Raw genomic sequence first — 14991 nt, 5'->3', positions numbered from 1 at the left:
ATTTGAAGCAGAATAAAGTCTAAGAAAAATGAGGAATAGAGTAACATTGGACAAAAAAAGATTCTCTGAGTTACTTACATAATTATAGTCACTGTGTACATCACATTGACAATAAGTTTAACAAAAAAGAAGGGTATTGATATATACATTTATTTTAATTTTCATAACTTTACACATGGATACATATGTAGATTGGTTTGCTGTCTATACACAGACATGTGTAGATAGATCTGTTCTCTTCATATCCCAACTAGACTAGAAAAGGCACAGGTTTCCCTGAGTCTACAGGTTCCAAACTATTCTTCACAAATTAAAGTTAAATGCATTGCTGCTCAAAATTTCTGAAGGAAAACCAAGAAACATTTGAAATTATACATTAAGTGCACAAATATGCCCATAATCAGAAATTCTCCCATTTCAACACCATAAAAAATACAGCCACATTCACACATCTTTAACCTCTGCATCTGTACCCAAAAGATTCAACTCTATTTATTGCACAGAAGTCCTACCAATAATTTTTCCTAAAATATGTTTCAAAACCTATTCCATTTTGCATAAAAAATGTTTTGGACCAAAGTTCCAAATCACGTATAAATCTGTAGGGCCTTATATATGTGGGGCAAATTACACCCAAGTTGAATCTGAAGATAGCCATCAAATATGGTTCTATAAAAGTGTTTCTGTTACACTCGACAGATGCAGTCCACTCTTCTTTGAACACTTTAGAAATATATTGCAAAATTGCCAAAATATGCACATCCTCTTGCACTCAAAATATCACACACTTCTAGCACAAAATCATGCTATCTTCACACGTTGCAATTTGCCCCTCAAAAGAATATGTTTTGAATGTTATTTTGTGTACACATACATTAATCTGGTTCTTTCTGCCACAGGTTTTTCTAAGAACCCCTAGAATCCTTCTTTAGATGAGATTACCTGTGGAAATCATTGAGATGGATGAGAAGATTGTATAATAAGGAATATACTTCAGAATGCTGGTTGAAAAAAATCTCATTGAAATTCTAAAGGCCATTCTGAAAGGAATACATATTGGTGTAAGATTTGTTTAAGAAGTTTAATGTCATTACAGTTTTTTATGTAATATGCTTTGCAATTATAACAATATATGAAATGGAAGATCATTTTCACAGGCAAACATAAGGACAGTGAAAAATGAAGAATGATTTATTCTCTATTGGGAAACAAATTAGATTTAGATTTGATTATTGAAGTTTGTATATTCCAACCTTACCTTGTCTAGTCTATGTGGATAGTGACAATGTGAATTCCAATAAGGAAATAAACATCGCAGTTTACTCCTGGTTTCAAGGTAAGGGTGAATAAGGAGTGAATAGGTAGTAGAACTCAAAATTAATTCATTTGGTTGAGTGAGCATCACAATATATTAATAAATGTATGAACTCATGGTTTGTTCATAGAATGATTCCTGCCAAGAAATAAGAGAAAAAAATATTATTTTACTTTCTATGGAAAACACTCAAATATATATTTCTGTGTTCTGCATATGAACAATAACTTCGCTATTAGTTTGAAAGATACTCAAAAACTAGTGAGAGCACATCCTCAGTTATTTTCAAAAAATTGCATGCTCGCTTCCACTTCCATTTCCATTGAAATGTGATCATTGCATACAAACAAACCTCAGAAATTACACGTGAACACTGTCTCAACATATTCAAACTTCATTGAACATTTAAAGTGTGACCCTAATCAATGTGTTACTTGAGCAATTATTGTCCAGTTCTTCAAAAGTTTTTTATATAACCCATTAAGGCTCAGACATGTCTTGGCACAGTTTCTGACCTAGGTCTGTTGTAAAATATTCAAGTATCATGCAGAACAAATAATTCACGTGGTTGTATCCAAAAGAAAATCCATAGTGTTTTTATTATACAATGTTATTGCAATGAATTTAAATCAACATGATAAATTGATCTCCATTTCTGTATTTATGAATAGATGCAATCACAAGGAGTGATTGTTTCATGAGATGTATCCTACGAAAGGATACATGCTTTAGGGTAGGCAAGTAAAATATGAAGGGAAACTATGCAAATAACTTCAGGTACAATTACAAGAAATATTCCATGGCTCAAACATATAAAAGGATTTTCCATTCATATATGTAGACAAAACAAATGCTATTGTGAAATCACAATCACACTGTGAAGTGGTATCAGGTAAATATATTCAGCAGTTTGTAAAAATAATTGACCTTTAAATAACACATGCATGTAATCTCTCAGTATGAATACTGAAATAATGGACTTTGAAATGAACATAGAAAATTTCCATTAACTTAGGGTAACATTTCTACATTAACATTGCTTTCTCAAATAAGTATGGTTCTGAGAATTCTATGCCAGAGGCATACCAACATTTGGAATACTGAGATCAAGACCAGGGTAAAAGGCTTGAATATCAATGGCCCAATCAAGGATTCAATACTCATTACCAAGGAAGACACATAATAATCCTTGATAACCTGTGATTAATTTTTATTATGATTGATTAAAATCAAGAAAAGGCAGGAAAAATTCCAAAAATCATAGTAATATGCCCTGTATCAACTTATGGGTGTTGAAAATGTAGGAAAAAAATGTACAACATTTAAGTTTGTACTCACAGAGACACAAAATTTGCATCTACAAATGAACAGGCAAGAGAAAGATCTGATCACAAGCACAAATCAGCTCACACACACACACACACACACACACACACATATACACACATATATATATATGTAATGACAAATCTAGAGTTGGATAAATCTTTAACAGACAAACCAACAAGTAACATGGCCTCCTACATTGTCACAGATTCTCTCATGAATTTACAGGTTATTTAGTATCATCTACTTTTTAGAGGCCAGAAAAATTATGATTCAATGATTAAGACATATTATCATAAGGGAACAGAATTAGTAATCCCATTGTGTCACATTAAGTGTTCTAATAACCAATGAAGTAAGGAAATATCAATGCCCCATCATACATTACTCTCTGAAATTTGGAGAGAAAATACATGATACTAAGAGTAAGGAATTAATAAATTCTAAGTGGCTTTTATGTGGAAGAAAAAATTTCAGAGATTTTGGAAATACCAGTCAATATGTGCATTGTTCATGAATATTTCATTATGTCCCTGTCTTTGGTTATTGTTCTTGTTTGTTGTTGGCCTTGAACTTTGGGCTTGGGCACAGTCCCTGATTTCTTCACCACTCTAATGTTCTACCACTTGATCTACAGTGCCATTTCCATTTTTGAGAAGGATAATTGGTGATGAGAGTGGGACAAATATTCCTGTTGGGCTCCCTTGAAACCTGATTGTCAGATCTCATCCTCCTAAGGTTCCTAAGAGACCTATACCAAGCTTCTTTTCTCTGTTATCCAAAGTGCACTGCTGATTTTTGAGTTTACATGTTCCCAACATTCAAGCACACTGCAGGTCTATGAATAACCATGATTTTCCTTAAGGGTAACACTCTCTATAATAGTTGATTTTGAGAAGATTAATTCCAGAAATGAATCTGAAAGAAAATCCTTGTCTTTAGTAATCCTTAATTAGATCCTCATGTGCCAAACGCATGAGATGCTAGAATTAACAACATTATCACCTAACCTGGCTCAAGTTTGGTTTTCTACCCCCAAAATTGTCTCTCATGATATATTCCTTTTCCTCTACATGATGAGAAACTTGCTAACTACAGAATAAATGTATTCTGTTGTTCAATTACTAAATTGATCTGTTCAGCTTGCAGGATGAGTTTTAGTCTTCTATATAATCTTTATGAATTAGAAAAGTGTCACCAGATGCAAGTGTGAATTTATCTATTCCAATTACACCTCCACAGCACTTTCTTCACAATATAAACTGCCAATTCATCCTTCACATAATATTGTAATATGTTTGACATAGAGCAGATATTTGAATACACATTCTGAGTATGCTTACTGCCTTTTCAGAGGAAGAATATATGAAACCCTACGGTGATGAGAGGCACACATAAATTCACCTTGGTCTTATGTTGAATAAGCTTGTTATTTTTCTGTACTGAACAGAGAAGAAAATACTTGGCAATATTAATACAACTTGAATCAGTTGTCTCATTTATAAAAAGGATAAGGTCTCATATTTACAAGCAAGACAAATTAAATGATTCCAAGTTGAATAAATGCTTATGAAAAATTCCAAGCAAACCCAATTACTGTTCAATTTTTCCTGTATTTCCCACCTTACCATGTCAGAGAGACGATGTTTTCATATTCCATAAAATAAGATATATAGTCTATTGTGTGACTCTAGAAGGAAAAGTTCATTCTAGCAATTACAATTCTTTAAACAATCTCATAAATACTAAGTGAGCAAAAGCTTTGTCGTTACACATCTAATTGTGAATTTCCAATCTATGCCATATCCAATATGTATTCATACTTAATTCAGGAATATGAAGTTTGGAATCCATGTATGTATTGCTGCTTAAAATTAGCTCTAAACACATTTTATTAATGTATATCTTTGCAAAGTGCAAATTGTAAATCATCTCAAGAGTCTCCTCAAATTTTTTTACACTAATTAATGGAGTAAATTTAAATCAGATAGTCATTCCTATAATATTCACTTATCAATTTCAGAAGTAAGGCATGGTAACCCAACTGTAAGTCCATACATTTATCAATTACCAGTTGAAGATACTGCCATTCACACTATCATAACTGATGTTATGAGTGAAACTTATAACCAGGAAAATGGGACAAAAACCATTTGTCCACCATAATACTGTTAACTATGGCTTTGCTGATTTAAATTGATTATAAGAGAATAAGAATAACATTCATATAAAGTAATTCTGAATTGAAGTAAATTGGGTGATGGATTTCTTTTCGGTTCTAGCGAAATTATACTTGACTTTTGCCACCATTCACAGGTTCACCAGTTCAGACAACAATCAGAAACTTCATTTGTAGTGAGCAAAATATAGGGGTATATAGAACAGAAAGTTTGTTATTCATTTATCCTATTTCTTTACTCTGAATCTTCATAAACAATAGTGCGTCATAAGAAAAAAACAGCTTTTCTTTACCTGTTGTTGCCAGAGCATTTGATTGTAACCCAAATGAAACTTTGGCTAGGATCTTCCAAGGATTCTGCCAAAAGGAGAAATACATACTTGATTGAGCTGCTAGATGAAATTGGCTCTAATATTATACCTTGATAAAGAGAAACAAGATTGATGGCCTTAACATCCTTATGAGAAACAGCTAACTGGATAATAAATATTGCAGAGAATGGGTTCTTAGCCATGTGCAAAAACAAATCATTTAAATGCTTGACATGGTTTTTAATCATTTAGGAGTGCATATCTTCATATATGAAATTGGTATTAGCATAAAAGACAATGCAAGATGAACAAATAATTTTAATTTCACTCCTAAAGGAAGAAATCATACAACATCACAAGGTAAGTTGAGATTCAATAATGGAAAATGCAGAAAAATCAACAAGCTTTTGACCTTTATCCCAGTCTTCCGCAGCAGAAACATATTGCCATGCATTTTTAGAACTCGTCTCTTGTTTCTCCTTCCATTTGATGTAATCTACAAATAAACAGAAATATACCATCAAGTAGGATTCAGGTGCAAATGGCCTACATTGATTTGGATTGTGTTTTAGTTATCAGGCTTACCTACATCTTCAAGGGAAGTTTTGTCCATACAAGTTTTAATATGTTCACTTAGTTGATCTTGTGGAACTAGGTGGTGAGCATTAAAGGGACAAGTCGCCAATTTGACAGCAATATCAGGATGATTCTGTGTAACAAAAGTTCAAATATGAAGAAAAATTTTCAAATTTTCTTTTTTAGATTTCTTTCGGCAGGATGCCTACCATAGGCTAGACACCACGGTATGGGTTCTGTGCTAGTTCACCCTTGTTTTTTAATGCATATTTTTATTGTAAAGATATTGTACAGAGGAGTTACATTTATATGAATAAGTACATTTCCTATAGAGTGTTGTTACACCGTCCTTTGTATTTCCTTTAAAATCCCTTCCTTCCCCATTTTCCCCACTCCTCCGGCCCTCCCCTTCCCTACCCCCACACCTAAAGTTGTTCAACATAGCCTCTTGTATATCTCATTGTTACAATGGATCAACCTGTATCCCAAAGCAGTACGGAGTTTCCTAAAAATCCTTGACATAGAGCTCCTCTATGATCCAGCAATCCCTCTGTATGCATTTACACAAATGATCACATAAAAGACCATACTAAACTACCATCATTGTTTATCATAACTAAGATATGGAACCAACCCAGATGCCCCTCAGTAGATGAATGGATTAAGAAAATATGGTGAATATATATAAAATGGAATTCTATACCTCCATCAGAAGGAATGATATTGCTCCATGTATTAGTACATGGAAAGACTCAGAAAAAAAATGTGTTAATTGAAGTAAGCTAGGCCCAAAGAAACTTGGGTCCATTGTTTCCCTTATTTGCAATAAGTAGTGTATGTTTAGAACAAGCAGAACTGTTCAAAAGCAATGTCAATGTAAATAGGGCCACAAAAATGAACTTTCCAGTAAGGGGGATAAGAGGAAGGGGAGAGTGTATTTGAGGAAGTGGGAGGGGATGGTAGGGGAAAAACTAAGGAGGAGGCAAAAGTGCTTGATGCCTCCATCAGAATGAATGACATTATCCCATTTGTTAGCAAATGGAAAGACAGGAATAAAAATGACATTAAGTGAAGTAAGCCAATTCCAAGGAAACGTAGGTCCCATGGTTTCCCTTATTTGCAATAACTAGTATATGTCTGAGACAAACAGAAAATACCTGATAAGATTATGTAAAGTGAAATGAACCCCAAGATAAGGACAGAAGTGATTTTTTCTTTGTTCATATTGTTTCAAACGTATTGTTTCAAAGGTACCAAGTGATTTTTGTTGCTTTGTAAATCCCTCCCCCACAGTATAACCCCTATTTGTTGGAAGACCTGAGGAAGATGGCAGAAGAGAAGCTGGAGGAAAAACAAGCTCTTGCATAGAAAGCAGATTTAGTGTTCCAGTGAACATTTCTGGCCTAGAGAACCACAACAAGTGTACCATCACAGTACAAAGTGTTTGGCCAGAGAAGCAAAATTCAGCAAGGAGACAGATCTGGGCACTTGCTGGTAGTTGCTGCTGTGGAGGATGCCGTGTATGCAGTGGCCATGGCCACCATACTACTCCCAGACTGATTCTGTTTTGCACCATACTCACCACCAGCAAGAACTGATAAGGAGCAGAAATCTTCATTCTGAGGATCGAAGACCAGGGATGGCCCAGAAAACAAGAGTATGGCATGAGTAGAACCCTGACATCCTCACTCCTTCTCAGAGAGCAGCTGTGGGAAGACTGTCTCATCCCACAACCAGAGATCTCCATCGATGATATGGACAAAGGCCTGGCCAAGCAGCTAACTCCAACATAGGCCTTGGAAGAACTTAAAAAGAGCCAGGAACCTGGTCACAGGAACCTGACCTGAAAGGTCACAGGAACCTGACCTGACCTGCCAGGCTCAGCTCCACCCAGGGGAAAGTCACCCTGCCCAGGCAGAAAAAGCTCCACCCCAGGAAAAATGACTTTCTTCACTGGATAAAAGAGCCAGAGTTTGCCCCTCCACACTGCAGCTTAGACACATAATTGAAACTCGGTATGCCTAAACACTGAGAATGTCTCCTGGCTTGGCTCTGTGAGTTTTTCAGGAGCTAGCTCCTAAGGGAAAAGCTACCATTGCTCATAGGCCTCAACCGTACCCAGCACCTAGCCTTATCATATCAACTCCAAGCTAGAGGAAACAGGCATCTCCCTCTTTTGTGATACTCAAAGCAGATCTCCCTCCCACTCAACTACCCTGAGAGGACAGCAATAAAATCCTGGGTAATGCAGAGCTGTTTTCTGCCTCCTCAAACAAACTGACTTAAGAAAACAATAAAACAACAGGAAAAGAAAACACCACATCAGACCAGAGATACCACCAAGAGACTGGTTACAGGCACAGGGGAGATACAAGATTTTCCCATCCCTCCAAAATAATCAAAGAACTCTTTATCACTTTTTTTTAATTTTCTTTAAAAAATGTTTTCTATAATTTTTCTGTCATAATTTTTATTTAAGTGTATCTGTGTATGCTTTTATTTTTTAATCTCTTTTGACCTTTTGGTCCTTTTTTTTCTTTTTTCTTTTTCTCTTTTTATTTCATTTCTTTTCTTCTCTTTCTGTCTTATATACATATTTATATCCATTGTCGATTATTAGACCTTATCCCCCATTGTGTACATACTTAATCCAGAAATGTATTACTCAATTCACAACTTCTTAGGCTTAACTTTGTAATAGTCTTATTATCTCTATTTTCATATATAACATTCAAATATTCCAATTTGAGGAATTTTTATATTTTAGTTTTTCATGTTCTTTTATTTCTCTCCTCCTCTCTTCCTATCCTTTTCTCCTATCAGTATTTCTTTGTACTTACATAATTTTAAGTATTTAATTTATAAAATTTAAATTCTTGTTTCTCCATTTTTTTTCATTTTTTTTTTACCGCTCTCCTATCATTCTGTCCAATCCATTACCCTCTCTGAGATAAGGACTTCTTTAACTTCACTCACATTTTACCACTACACATGCCTGTAATCCTTTTTCCTCCCACAATTCTCCCTAAAACTAATAATTCTGGTTTGCTGACTCCCTCTGTGAAATTGTGAGCCTATTAACCCATAGTTATTTGATATTGAACAAATTGTATCCATTGGATTGTATCTGTAGCCAATTTGACTGTACATTTTGACTGTTTGATGCATGCCTTAAAATAGTGTTGTAGCACAAAATTGGTATTACTTTCAGACCAAATGGGCAGAACAAGTCAGAGAAAAACTAGAAAAATGGCAAGCATGGATATCTCAACTCCAACTCATGATAATCAGGTGACAGAACAGTTCATGAATAATCCAGAGGAGAGTTTAAAAACAACTCTATAAACACTACTGGTAAACATGGTGAAAATCTGCAAAGGATTCAGTGTGAGCATTAGGGAACAAGAGGAAGCAAGCCAATGAATAATACCAGAATCTCGAGAGCATTAGGAAGCTACTCAAAGATTAATGTAGGAATTGTGTGAGGAGGATGAGAACAGTCACATTGAAAGATAGGAATTTCATGAGCAGCCTGAGGACAGTGAAAGAGAAAGACAGGAATTGCATGAGCTGCCTGAAAACAGTTGAAGAGAAAAGCAGGAATTGTGTGAGTGAGAGGAAGCTAATCAAAGTGCAATAGAGGAATTGCATGAGGGGGATGAGAATAGACAAAGATCAATAGAGGCATTCATAGAATCCATAAATAGACAGCTGAAGGAATCCTGGGAGACCACAAAGGGAATGCTGAAGAAATGGGAGTCCAACAAAACTATAACTAATCAACAAAGTGATTTGAGAGTAAACACTGAACACCCATTTAAGGAAGTAAAAAGTTCATACAATATGTAAAACAAAGCTCCAACAAAGAATCTGAAACCATTAAAGTCGACCAATTAGAAAGAAAGACAATAAGAAACAAAGTAGAATTTCTTGACAGTAGGTTAGACCATGCAGAAGATCAAATCTCAGGGCCTGAAGACAGCCTAGATAATAGAAAAACATACCACTATTCAAGACAAATCCAAGAAATATGAGAGATTGATTCCACATATGGAAGACACCATTAGAAGGTCTACTCAGAGGATAAACGGTGTAGAGGAACACCTACAGACAGAAGTGAATGATCTAAGAAATTTAACATGATCCTAACAGAGAACTTCCCAAACATGCAAAAAGACAGGTAGGCCTACTAAGACACAAGAAGCTTGTAGAACCCAAATAGAACAGAATGACACCATCACATCTTAATCCACACAGGACCAATTCAGACAAAGGATCCCTAAAGCTGTAAAAAGGGAAATCAATTAGAATAACCACCGATTTCTCAGCAGAGACAATTAACAAGAAGAGCCTGGAATCATGTATACCATGACCTAAAGACAAACAACTATTGACCAAGCATACTCACCTAAAATCTACTTCATAAGCAAAGGTCAAATAAAAGCCCTCCATAGCAAAGAAAAATTGAAACAATATATTTCTACCAAACCAGTATCTACAAAAGATACTTAAAGATGTCCTACACATAGAAAACCAGCAAGACCACAATAAAGGCCAAGAAACAGCACCCAAACTGAGAATCCAAGAACCATAGGAAGAACCCAGTTGTCACAGCCACCAAGAAGGTGAATTACATGGCAGAAACTACCAAACAACTCTCAGTCCTAACTATCAATATTAATGGACTTAACACTCCAAATAAACGACATAGACTGTCTAGATGGATTAAAAAGCAAGATCCTTCTATCTGCTGCCTTCAAGAATAACACATTGCCCATAAAGACAAACATATTTTGAAAGTGAGGGGAAGGATTAAAATTTACCAAGTACAGAGCCCACAAAATCAGGCAGAAGTTGCAATCCTAACATCAAATAAAATAGACTACAATTATACCTTGCATTCTTTCAGACCACAAGGGAATAAAAATTAGAACTCAGTACCAAAAGGCGCCAAAGAATGTCCTGTAACAGATGGAGGCTAAACAACACACTGTTTAACTATGAGTGGGTCATGGAAGAGATTAGAAAGGAAATTCACATATTCATGATATTCAACAAAAATGATCATGCAAATTCTCAGCTCCTCTGGACAGAGCAAAGGCAGTACTCAGAGGCAAGTTTACAGCACTGAGTTCCAATATCAACAAATTGAAGAAATCTGAAACCAAGGATTTAAGAAGACATCTGAACCTCCTTGAAAAAGATCAGCAAGATAAACTCAAGAAATCAATAAATTAAATCAGAATTAAACGAATTAAAATTTAAAAAAAAACATAAAACAAAAAATACAGAGTTGTTTCTTAGAAATAATTAAAATTGACACCCGTAGCAAATCTTATCAGCAAAAGAAAGGCCACACCCAAATAAACAGAGAGGAAAATGGAAACATCACCTTAGAAAGAAACAAGATTCAGAATATTATAAGGGAATAAATCTCAAGCCTTTGTGATAATAAGTTTGAGAATCTGAAAGAAATGGACTATTTCCTATCAAATATCAGCATGCCTAAACTAAACCAAGGGGACTTAAACCAACTTGACAGACCCATATCAAATAGGAACAGCAATAAGGGACCTCCCATCTAAGAAAAGCCCTGACTGAATGGATTTCCAGTGGAATTCTACAAGGCCTTCAAAGCAGGACTTACACCAATACTCCTCGAAATCTTCAATGAAATTAAATGAAAAGTTGATTACAATACTCTTTGTATGAAGCCATCATAACCCTCATCCCAAAATGAGGCATGGACTCATTAAAGAAAGAGAATTATGGACACATTTCTTTCATGAACATCAAAGTAAAACTACTCAACAAAACTTTTGTCAATCAAATTCAACAATTCATCCAAGGAATCATACACCACGATAAAACAGGATGCATTTCAGGGATGCAAAGCTGGTTCAATATATGTAAATCAATTAATATAATTCATCACATCAAAAGAGCAAGGATAAGAAACACATGATTACCTCAAAAGATGCAGAAAAAGCATTTGACAAGATCCAACACTCCTTTATGATGAAGGCTGTGAAAAAAAAATAGGAATCCATGGAATATTCCTCAATACAATAAAGACAAACCTACAGCCAGCATTGTAATCAATAGTGAAAATTTAAAGCCATTTACTCTAAGTCAGGAAGCAGACAAGGATGTCCACTCTCTCCACTTCTCTTCAATTTAATACTAGAATGCTTAACAACAGCACTAAGACAAGATGGAAACATAAAGGGGATCCAAATAGGATAAGATGAAGTAAAACACTCCCTCTTTGCAGAGTATATGGTCTTGTGTTTAAAAAATCCCATGGACTCCACTCCCAAATTATTGGAGCTGATTAGAAACTTTGGCAAAGTAGGCGGTTATAAAATTATCCCTCAAAAATCAATGGTTTTTTTTGTATGTCAACAATGAGAAAAGTGTGGCTGAAATCAGGAAAGCAACTGTATTCCTAATAGTCCCCCCAAAATCAAAATACCTAGTAATTAACTTAACCGAAGAAGTGAAGGACCTCTACGATGAAAATTTTAAAATTCTGAAAAAGGAAGTCAAAATTGAACTTTGAAAGTGGAAAAACCTCCTAGGCTCCTGGTTTGGAAGAATCAACATCCTGAAAATGGCAAAGCTATCTACAAATTCAATTCAAAAGTTATGAATATTCCAATCTCATTCTTCAAGTAAATAGAAGAAACAGTCCAAAAATTCATATGGAGCAATAAAAGATCCCAAAAAGCAAAAAGAATCCTTTACAGAAAGAATAGTACTGGAGTAATAGCAATACCAAATTTCAAACTCTATTACAAAACCATCATAATTAGAAGAACTTTGTACTGGAACAAGAAGAGACCACAGGACCAATGGAATAGAATTAAAAACCTAGAAATCAACCCACAGTCCTATAGTTACCTAATTTTCTATAAGGGAGCTAAAAAAGAGAATAGAAGAAAGACAGCTTCTTCACTAAATTGTGCTGACAAAATTAATCACCTGTAGAATACTAAAGCTAGATGCTTATGTATCACCTTGATCAGTATCAATTCCAAATTGATTAAAGCCTTTGAGTTAAAGCAGACAGCCTGAGAACATTAAGGGTGGAATAGGAGAAACCTTAGGCCTCTTTAGCATAGGTCGAAATTTGATTAATAGAAACTCAGAAACAAAACAAATCAAAGAAAGTTTTCACAAATGGGATTACATGAAGCTGCAGAGCTTCTAGAAGTAAAAAGACATACCTAGCAAAATCTATAGAAAGCACACAGATTGGGAGACTATCTTCTCTAGCCATACAATGGACAAGGGACTCATATCTAAAATATAGGTGGAACTCAAAAAATTGAATCCCCCAAAGCAACAATCTCAAAGAAACAACTGCCCAATAATTAAGGGGGATAAAGACTTAAAGAGAAACTTCTCTGAAGAAGAAAGAAGGATGGCCAATAGACACATGAAGAAATGTTCAACATCCCTAGCCATAAAAGAAATGCAAATCAAAACAACATTGAGATATCACCTCACTCCAGTTAGAATGGCAAAAATCAAGAACTCTAACAACAACAGATGCTGGAGGGGATGTGAACAGAAAGGAACCTTACTTCATTGTTGGTGGGAATGTAAACTTGTTCAACCACTTTGGAAAGCAGTATGGAGGTTCCTCAAAAGACTTCACATAGAGCTCCCCTATGACCCACCAATCCCACTTTTGGGCATTTACCCTAATGTTTACAAACAAGACCACACTAAAGCTACCAGCACAACTATGTTTATTGCAGCATTATTTACCATAGCTAAGATATGGAACCAACCCAGATGCCCCTCAGTAGATGAATGGATCAAGAAAATGTGGTATATATACACAATGGAATTCTATGCCTCCATCAGAAAGAATGACATTGCCCCATTTGTTAGGAAATGGAAAAACTTGGAAAAAATTATATTAAGTGAAGTAAGCCAGGCCCAAAGAAACATAGGTCCCATGGTTTCCCTTATTTGTAATATCTAGTATATGTATGAGTCAAGCGGAAAAGGTCAGATAATGTGATGTCAGGAAAATGAACCCTTAGATGTGTATTTTAATGTTTTTTTCTTTCGTGCATGTGTTTCTAACACATTTATAAGATTATCTCTTTGTTGCTTTGTATGTCCCTCCTCCACAGTATGACCCCTGCTTTCACTATATTTGATGTCAGTATAACTTGTGGAGGAGATGGGGAAAAACTAGTTGTTTAAGGATACAGGTGGACCTGTTGCAACAATGAGAAGTACAAGTTGTCATGTCCAAAACGAGTTTTACAACGTTGGTGAGGGGGGGAAGGGGGGGGGGGGAGGAGAAGGATTGGGATTAGGGGGGGAGGGGGGAGGCTGGGAAGGGATGTGAAGGGTAAACAAAGGAGGAGGCTGCAATGCTTGGTAAGAAATATACGCATTATCCTGCCCATGTAACTGTAACTCCTCTGTACAGTATGTTCACAAATAAAATTAAATTAAATTAAAAAAAAAAAAGAAATGCAAATCAAAACAACATTGATATTTCATCTCACCCCAGTTAGAATGGCTATAATCAAGAACTCTAATAAGAACATATGCAGGAGGGGATGTGGCCTACTGCATTAATTTGAGTATAAACTTATTCAACCACTTTGGAAAGTAGCATGGAGTTCTTGAAAAGACTCCACCCAGCATCCCCACTTTTTGGCATTTACCCAAATGATCACAAACAAGACCATACTAAAACTACCAGCAGGACTATGTTTATTACAGCATTATTTACCATAGCTAAGATTTGGAACAAACGAGATTCCCTGCAGTAGATGAATGGATCAAGAAAATGGATTTATACTCAATGGAATTCTATGACTCAATCAGAAGGAATGACCATACTCTATTTGCTCTGGAACTTATTGTAGCAGTGTTAACGAAGAAGAAAAACATAATTTTCTATCCACAGTTTGTGAACCATCAAATTTTGTGAAATTTTTGATGAAACTAAGACCAATATTGTAATCAGTACCCTAAATATAGAAAAGAGACAATGCATCTCCCATGTTATCAGTTCATAACCATAGCATGAAAACTAAACTATTCAAACTGAATTCTAGATCATATGATAATACAATGGGTGTCTTAACAAAATTATTTAATGTTTAAGAATACAATTAATTTACATTTTGGCCATTAGGCAGTGAGGAGGAAAAGGAAACCACCTCTACTCTTTGTGAAATACGGCACACATAGTTTGATGTAATTGTACACATAAAACATCTTGCGTTTTTCTGCTTTGAATCGAGATC

The sequence above is a fragment of the Dipodomys spectabilis genome, unplaced genomic scaffold, assembly GCF_019054845.1.
Source record: "Dipodomys spectabilis isolate Male_0828 unplaced genomic scaffold, ASM1905484v1 ptg000626l, whole genome shotgun sequence".
Taxonomy (NCBI): Eukaryota; Metazoa; Chordata; class Mammalia; order Rodentia; family Heteromyidae; genus Dipodomys; species Dipodomys spectabilis.
This window is presented reverse-complemented; position numbering follows the sequence as displayed.